Source organism: Colobus angolensis, unplaced genomic scaffold, assembly GCF_000951035.1.
Source record: "Colobus angolensis palliatus isolate OR3802 unplaced genomic scaffold, Cang.pa_1.0 Scaffold31, whole genome shotgun sequence".
NCBI lineage: Eukaryota > Metazoa > Chordata > Mammalia > Primates > Cercopithecidae > Colobus > Colobus angolensis.
Genome location: NW_012116377.1, coordinates 4,232,432 through 4,241,474, shown reverse-complemented (window position 1 = coordinate 4,241,474; position 9,043 = coordinate 4,232,432). Strand labels below are relative to the sequence as shown.

General features: G+C 42.8%; 1 protein-coding gene across 7 annotated transcripts in view; it reads right to left on the bottom strand.

Moving 5' to 3' along the window:
• CNBP (CCHC-type zinc finger, nucleic acid binding protein) overlaps positions 1–9,043 on the bottom strand; it is a 15,123-nt gene that overhangs the window by 5,704 nt on the left and 376 nt on the right. Inside the window, exon 2 of one of the 7 annotated variants that reach the window (XM_011950700.1) lies at positions 6,043–6,104. The exons of the other annotated variants lie outside the window; for them this stretch is intronic. The gene's annotated coding sequence lies outside the window, so the exon portion shown is untranslated. The remainder of the gene's footprint in view (positions 1–6,042; positions 6,105–9,043) is intronic. 7 annotated transcript variants of the gene reach the window in all.

Below are 9,043 nucleotides of genomic sequence, written 5' to 3'. Positions count from 1 at the left end.
TAATCCCAGCACTTTGGACGCCAAGGCAAGAGGATCACGTGAGGTCAAGAGTTTGAGACCAGTCTGAACAACACAGTAAAACTCCATCTCTACTAAAAATACAAAATTAGGCCAGACGCAGTGGCTCACACTTGTAATCCGAGCACTTTGGGAGGCAGGTGGATCATGAGGTCAGGAGATCAAGACCATCCTGGCCAACATGGTGAAACCCCAACTCTACTAAAATAAAAAAATTTGCTGGGTGTGGTGGTGCGCACCTGTAGTCCGAGCTACTTGAGAGAGGCTGAGGCAGGAGAATCGCCTGACCCTGGGAGGCGGAGGTTGCAGTGAGCTGAGATTGGGCCACTGCACTCCAGCCTAGGCGACAGAGCGAGGCTCCGTCTGAAAAAACAAAAATGTTCTGTAAAAAAAGATATGCACCTCAGTGGCAAAGGCAGAACTTTGCACACTAGAACAGAAGTTTTACATGTTTTGCCTTTTTTTTTTTGTGACGGAGTCTCGCTCTGTCACCAGGCTGGAATATGGTGACACAATCTTGGCTCACTGCAACCTTAACCTCCAGGGTTCAAGCAATTCCCCTGCCTCAGGCTCCACATAGCTGGGACTACAGGCATGCACCACTATGCCCGGCTAATTTTTTGTATTTTAGTAGAGACAAGTTTCACCATGTTGGCCAGGATGGTCTCGATCTCCTGACCTTGTGATCTGCCTGCCTTGGTCTCCCGAAGTGCTGGGATTACAGGCGTGAGCCACTGCGCCCAGCCTGTTTTGCCGCTTTTAGTTATACATAATTTTACTAAATTAATGCTAATAAAGAAAAAAACACTAAGCCTTAAAAGGGAAGAAAAACATTAATAGCCTTCAAACATCATCAATATGACATGCTCTTTAAAGAGGTCTTTCAGTGTCCTTAGGTACTATGTATGCAATCTGTCCTCTCCTCCCTTTGGCTAACCCTATCAGAGTGAATCAGGTGGTCTACAGTTTCACTGGTAACTGGTCCCTTGAGATAGACTTGTCTCTTTAACAACATTATTAAACTAACTGCTTTCCACAATGTTTTAGACTCACACTACTTATATTAGGCAGCAGGTCCCAATCCTAGCACTCATCTCATATGAATGTATTTAGTTTAAAGGTCTTTACAGAATTCCATATTCCTTAGGAAAACTAAGGTAAGGTAAGACAGCTGAGAATCATGGCTCCATGAGTCTGTCTCATTGTCTATGACTGCTCCTCGCTGGATTTTCACTGTCCTGGTCTCCCCTGCTCCTTTTCCACCTGTCACAACTTTTTCCAACCTTCGTGGGCCAACTCAAATGCCAACTCTATAAAAGAATCTGACTACATCTCCCAGCCTGGAACTATCCTTCCTATTAAGTCCCAGGACACTCTGTTAATATCTGTCTAATGGCAGTACCACATTGCCTTGTATCATATTCCTGGAAGGTAGAGACCAAGTAATTAACCTCTGAATCATCGAACACCCCATACAGTTATCCTTTTAGTAGCCATCATGTAACTCGGCATTTTAATTAATTTTTGGGGGGTGGGGGGGCAGGGGTCTTTAGTAATTTGGTGAATGAAACTACTGACCCAATCCAATCTAATCAAGTACTAACAACAAAGCATCTAAATTACTGCTATCAGTCACCAGAGTTACTGCACCATTAATTTAAAGTAATGATGTATTCTCAATTTTGTATTCACTAAAGACTGACTATAGTCACTCTCTGAAACTCTCAGCTTTCTGAAACCATAGGTAAGATTCTGCCCAAATGAATTTAGGATCCACAACTTTCAGCTTCTGACAGGTATCAGGGCCAACCACTCAAAGGACATTTCCAATGTAACTTTTTTACAAACCCAGTAACAGAAGTATCTTCTACTTGTAATTGTTATTTTTGGGATTCCAGTCTATAATAAAGCAAAGACTAGAAAATATCAAAGGAAGAAAACTGCTGAATCATAAAACCATGAAAATTAGATTTTTTTCAGATTATCTAACACCATCCCCACGTGTAGCTGAGAAATTTACACCCAAGACAACTAAAAAAGCCAGCAGCCAGACCAGAACCTCTAATTTGTCATCCAGGTTCTATTAGTCTAAGAATTCATAATCAATTAGACTTCAGTACTATTTTATGCAATGCTACAAAACATATATACTAACTTCAATAAAAAACGTTTTTCACTTTTGTCAGGCAGCCGGAAAACACCTATTTTCTTCCTTTTGCTAAAAACCACTAATATAAGGGACCAGTTACTAAAGGTTCCTTGGGTTTGTTTTCTCTGGAAAAAAATTTTCATGAAACCTGATATATGTATACTGCACTGATGCAGCCTGCCTGACACTGTAAGAGATTTTGGAACCATACTCAACCTGGGTTAATCACTTAACCCAGTTTAATTACTTGCTGTGTTACCTCAAAGACATCTGACTACCCATCTCTGTCTTACTTGTAAAAGGGAAATAATAAAACTGATGTGTGGTAAGAATTGTTACACAGTACCTTGTGCTTATTATTCAATTTAATAACCAAAGTTTTTGTCTTCTGGGTACATATTCTTTCTACTTTTGACTGCTTACAGACAGTAGACAGAACTCAGTCCAATGTCTATTACATAGCAGGTTTAGAGCGAGACTAACTGCTTCTACTTGTTTCCCACCTTACAGTCTATTTCCTGAATGGAATAGAAAAGAGATTAAGAGGAGAAAAACTGGTGATTTCCAAATCAGTTCACATTTTCAACTACCAGACATCAAGATATTTGTCCTAAGTTTCAATTTTTGTGTATCAAATTTTTATGATACAAACTACTTTAAAGGGTGATAGGAGCACAGGGCATGCCAAGCAAGGGAAGAAATGACTAAGACAGTCAACATAAGGTCTGGACCAGGCCGGGTGGCCCACGCCTGTAATCCCAGCATCCTGGGAGGCCGAGGCAGATGGATCACCTGAGGTCAGGAGTTTGAGACCAGCTGGCCAACATGGTAGAAACCCTGTCTCTACTAAGTAAAATACAAAAATTAGCTGGACGTGATGGCGCGTGCCTGTAATCCCAGCTACTCAGGAGGCTGAGGCACAAGAATTGTTTGAACCCAGGAGGCCAAGTTTGCAATGAGCCCAGATCACACCACTGCACTCCAGCCTGGGCGACAGAGCGAGATTCCGTCTCAAAAAAAAAAAAGGGTCTGACAAGACTGACAATTCACTGGAGAGCCATGTATGCTAAACTAAGAGGTGTAACTATTTTTCAAATTTTGAACTTATCTTGCAATTAAAGAAACCACAAATGGTTACTAAATTTGTCTTCCTTAACGTAATTTTACCATACTATTGATATTAAGAACAAATCTAGTAAACTACTAAAATCTAATAGTATATGGTCAAGACTAACAATCAGGGTTCTAATAAATAGAATGATCATAACTCTGTCCTACAAAATACATTTAAAATAAAGTAGCAACAGGAAAGTTGGAGATAAAAATGACACTAGCAAAGGAGGGTATGATTCTGGCTATCTTTATTACTTTACATGGTTTTCCTAACACCACTGTACACATTCACATTTGTATACATCCTTACTTTTTGCAAGCTCAGGGTTATCCCTGACTCATTCATGTTGTTCACTTAACTCCATTTAGACCATATTGGAGCTTTTACCCTCTGAATGTATACATGCATTATTATGCTCCATTAAGTCAGTTTGGTGCTCCAACATGGTACTAAAACACCTCAGATTTTTTTTTCTTTTTTGAGATAGAGTCTCATTCCGTTGCCCACGCTGGAGTGCAGTGGCGTGATCTCGGCTCACTGCAAGCTCCGCCTCCCAGGTTCACCCCATTCTCCTGCCTCAGCTTCCCCAGTAGCTGGGACTACAGGTGCCCGCCACCACGCCTGGCTACTTTTTTTTTTTTGTATTTTTAGTAGAGACAGGGTTTCACCGTGCTAGCCAGGATGGTCTCGATCTCCTGACCTCATGATCCACCTGCCTCGGCCTCCCAAAGTGCTGGGAGGCTGAGGGGGGCAGATCACCTGAGGTCGGGAGCTGGAGACCAGCCTGACCAACACGGAGAAATCCGTCTCTGCTAAAAATACAAAATTGGTTGGGTGTGGTGGCGCGTGCCTGTAGTCCCAGATACTCAGGAGGCTGAAGCAGGAGAATCGCTTGAACCCGGGAGGTAGAGGTTGCAGTGAGCTGAGATAACACCACAACAAAAGCAAATCTCCACCTAAAAAAAAAAAAAAAAGAAATGAAAGGAAGCAATATACATTCTGTATTACCCACATTCTAGCCAGAATCATGGAAAACAGAATACTTACCCGGGAGCAATTCTGTATTTTTATCCTGGTTCCTGCATTTACTGCCTGACCTTGGTTAATTACATCCATTTCTGCCTGCCCTGAATTCTTGAAGGGTTTTAATTAATAGCTGGGTATCTATAAGTCAGGCATTAGTAAACATATCTATAATCTTACAACCTTACAAGTTATGTATTCTTGCTCCATTTTAATGACAAACTAAAGATCTGACATTGGCTGGGTGCAATGGCTCATGCCTGTAATCCCAGCACTTTGGGAGGTCGAGGTGGGCGGATCACAAGGTCAGGAGATCGAGACTATCCTGGCTAACACGGTGAAACCCCATCTCTACTAAAAATACAAAAAATTAGCTGGGCATGGTGGTGGGCAACTGTAGTCCCAGCTACTCAGGAGGCTGAGACAGGAGAATGGTGTGAACCCAGGAGGCGGAGGCTGCCTGGGCGACAGTGCGAGACTCCGTCTCAAAAAGATAAAAAATAAGAAAATCTGACACCAAGTGACTTACCCAAAGCCACACAGCTAGAAAGTACTACAATCAGGATTTCAAGAGTCTTGCTCTAAATCCTCTGCAAAGGCTTTGGTTAAGAGTTGAGGCCAGGCACAGTGGCTCATGCCTGTAACCCCAGCACTCTGAGAGGCCAAGGCGAGAAGATCACTTGAGGTCGGCAGCCCAGCCAACATGGTGAAATCCTGTCTCTACTAAAAATACAAAAATTAGCTGGCCATCATGGTGCCTGCCTATAATCTCAGCTATTCAGGAAACTGAGGCAAGAGAATCGCTTGAACCCAGGAGGTGGAGGTTGCAGTGAGCTGAGATCATGCCATTTGCACTCCAGTGTGGGTGACGGAACAAGACTCCATCTCCAAAACACACAAAAAAACCTAAAAACACAAAAATTAGCCAGGTGTGGTAGCACATGCCTATAGTCCTAGCTACTCAGGAGGCTGAGGCAGGAGAATGGCTTGAACCCAGGAGGCAGAGGTTGCAGTGAGCTGAGATCCTGCCATTGCACTCCAGCCTGACTCCATCTCAAGAAAAAAAAAAAAAAGTAAGTGGTAAAGTACACAAAAATGCTATGATAATATATGACAAAAATGCTATTGTGTAATATTTTTAAAGTAGGGAATTATACCAATTCACTCCTTTCTTCAAAATATTATACAGAAGTATTACTACTACTATGTATCTAGTAACTTAAAAAAAACCACACATTTGAATTGTAATGCTCTATTCATTCTGTATTTCTCTTTAGATAAAAATCAAAGTAAAACTGGAACTGATAGCTTTAAAAAAAAATCTACAGTCATAATTACTTTGAATTCATTCACACAGGTTTCTTGAATCTTAAGACAGGTATTTTCTTTAACTTCATGGCAGAACTTAGGAGTCTCACCAAACACAAACACTGGCAACTTGATTCACTAGTTAACACCTCATTTGTATTTACAGGTGATCACTGTAGCACTCATATTCCTAATTAACAAAATCCTTCTAATTACAACTTGAAATTTGGTGGCTTCAAGTTCTCACTTTATTATCCCAGTAGTTTTAAACATGAAAATGCTGCATAGCTTACTGCAATCACTCAATAGCATTCCCTTGCTGCAGCAGCATCTGACACTGCCAGAATAAGAGTTCTATTAAGTGAGAAAGAGCGTTCTCCACGCAGCAGGTCAGGATGCCTTGGCATCATTCTTCTGGCTCTCTACTTACTGTCAAGAGGCTAGGAAGAGAAAAAAGGAACTATTTTTTTTTTTTTTTTTAATTTTTCTTTCCTGCAAGGAAAAAAAAGCAAAACCTCTCCCTTGCTGCAGCAGCATCTGACACTGCCAGAATAAGAGTTCTATTAAGTGAGAAAGAGCGTTCTCCACGCAGCAGGTCAGGATGCCTTGGCATTCTGGCTCTCTACTTACTGTCAAGAGGCTAGGAAGAGAAAAAAGGAACTATTTTTTTTTTTTTTTAATTTTTCTTTCCTGCAAGGAAAAAAAAGCAAAACCTCTCCGTGGTCAAATCTTCAGCCAATAGACAAATCATTCCAATCAGTCCAATGGTGGTGTCATTGCTTTTAGGCACCAGTTTGGTACTATCCCATATACATGCCACATATTTTTATTGAACTTTAAAAGACAAGTAGAATTGTTGACCAGGCACAGTGGCTCAGGCCTTGTAATCCCAGCACTTTGGGAGGCCAAGGCGGGTGGATTACCTGAGGTCAGGAGATGGAGACCAGCCTGGCCAACATGGTGAAACCCCATCTCTACAAAAAAAAACTACAAAAATTAGCCGGGCATGGTGGCACATGCCTGTAATCCCAGCTACTCTGGAGGCTGAGGCAGGAGAATTGCTTAAGGCCGGGAGACGGAGGTTGCAGTGAGCCGAGATTGTGCCACTGCACTCCAGCCTGGCCAACAGAGAAAGACTCTCTCAAAAAAGACAAGTAGAATTGTCACAAATCATATAACAAAACACATTTATATTTTAAAAAAGACATCTCCCTGCCTGTTCCAGATGTTCACACTTGATCTTAGCCAAAAGGCCAAGAAGCGATGTTCCAGATGTTCAAATGCCAGTTTAAGAAAAACCTGGCCGGGTACGGTGGCTCACGCCTGTAATCCTAGCACTTTGGGAGGCCGAGGGAGGCGGATCACAAGGTCAGAAGTTCGAGACAAGCCTGGCCAACATGGTGAAACCCCGTCTCTACTAAAAATACAAAACTTAGCTAGGCGTGGTGGTGGGCGCCTGTAATCCCAGCTACTAGGGAGGCTGAGGCAAGAGAATCGCTTGAATTTGCCAGGCGGAGGTTGCAGTGAGCCGAGATCGCACCACTGCACTCCAGCCTGGGTGACAGTGTGAGACTCCATCTCAAAAAAAAAGGAAAAACCCTGGTCTTCCACTGATTTGGTTCAAAATATTTTACAGACTGCATCATCTGTTTGAAATACATTACCTTTACTGTTACCAATATGAAAAAGAAGTGGACCTTTGGTTCCTCAGAAAAAGTTACATTTTTAAAGGAAAACTTATCAAGAGATGAAATCTGAAAAACTTAAGTCTTTAATTCTACCCTTGGGAATGTAATAAATTATTCCTTTTATATTCCAATACACAAAGAGCTCTTGTAGACAAGAATCAGGCTGCTCAAACTAAAAACAGCATGTACCCAGGATCCTGGCAGTTTACAGGTGTTTATCCTTAACCAAAGTAACTCATTAGAAGCATTTAAAACTATTTAGGAGGGGGGAGGGGGAAGCCCAGGAGATAAGGGCTACATTTCATATCTTTTTGAAACCCTCAAAGCTCTACACTCGTTATATTGCTTGAGCAAACAAATAACATAAAATTGCTAATTTAAATTCGAATGGAAATAGTAACTGGTTACCTTTCACTCCAAAATTGGGTCAAACAATAGGAAAGTGGGAAAAAGTCTACTTTTAAAAGTTTAATTTAAAAGCAAGATGGGGATATTCATTAGACCTCCTTCACTTTGAAAAAGACAAAAAACAAATTCAGTTTTGGTTTATCTTACCTCTTCTGAGTCCTTCTGAATAATGCCTGAAACACACTAGCTGAAATCACAGACGATTACTGAGCAATGTTCTCTTTTCACAAGACCCCCAAGACCAGAAGCAGTTACTTCTTTTGGAAGTGCCCTGTGGCTGAGGCCATGTGGTTAACATGTGGGAACAAGCACAAGCCTTACCCATAATAAAATCAACACCTAAACCCAAATGTGGACCATTATGCCATTCTAAAATAGGTTCTCACGATATGGAAAAATCTAGATGGAGGGGGGCTAGTTGAATTTCGTGTCTCGTTTGTAATTACATCTGTTTCATTAATCCAAGAAATGATGCAGACTACCGCCCGCTGCTGTGGTTTTGGAGGTTTGACAAATTCGTGTTTTTTCTGGTAATGGCGCTTTTAAAGGATCCCAGCAACTTAAATCGTGTTGACTCAGGGAAAGTGAGCCCCATCAGCCTCTTTTCGAACGGTAATGTAACACAAGCAACTTAGTATTTAAATGACGATAAAAATTCAAGAACTGGACAACTATCAACTACGCTGAGTATAAACACTAAAGGCTCCCAAGTCTTCCAGCACTGTCTCGCCACCCCAAACACAAGGGCTTCTTCAAGAATCCCTTTTTTTTTTTTTTTTAAAGACGGAGTCTCGCTCTGTTGCCCAGACTGTAGTGGCGCGATCTTGGCTCACCACAACCTCTGCCTCCCGGGTTCACGCGATTTTCCTGTCTCAGCCTCCCGAGTAGCTAGGATTACAGGAGACTGCCACCACGCCCGGCTAATTTTTGTAATTTTAGTAGAGACAGAGTTTCACCATGTTGACCAAGCTAGTCTCGAACTCCTGACCTCGTGATCCGCCCGCCTCGGCCTCCCAAAGCGCTGGGATTACAGGCGTGAGCCACCGCGTCCGGCCTAAGAACCCTTTTCTAAGGCCCCCAAAACCCTTGGCACATGGCCCGCCAGGCGCACGACCCCGGCACATGGCCGGCACGACTATACCCACCCCATCCCCCCTTCGTCGGAGCCTTTCCCCACCACACGGACTCCTTCCAGTGAGTTCCCGCCAAATCCACCCTCGGCCCCTCATTCCGCGACGCTCGAAGCGTCAGGGCCTCGGCCCCAAGGGCGCACGGGCGGGCCTCCTCTGACCTAAGCCTGCGGCCTGGGGCGCGGCCCTGGCGCCGAGAGACCCG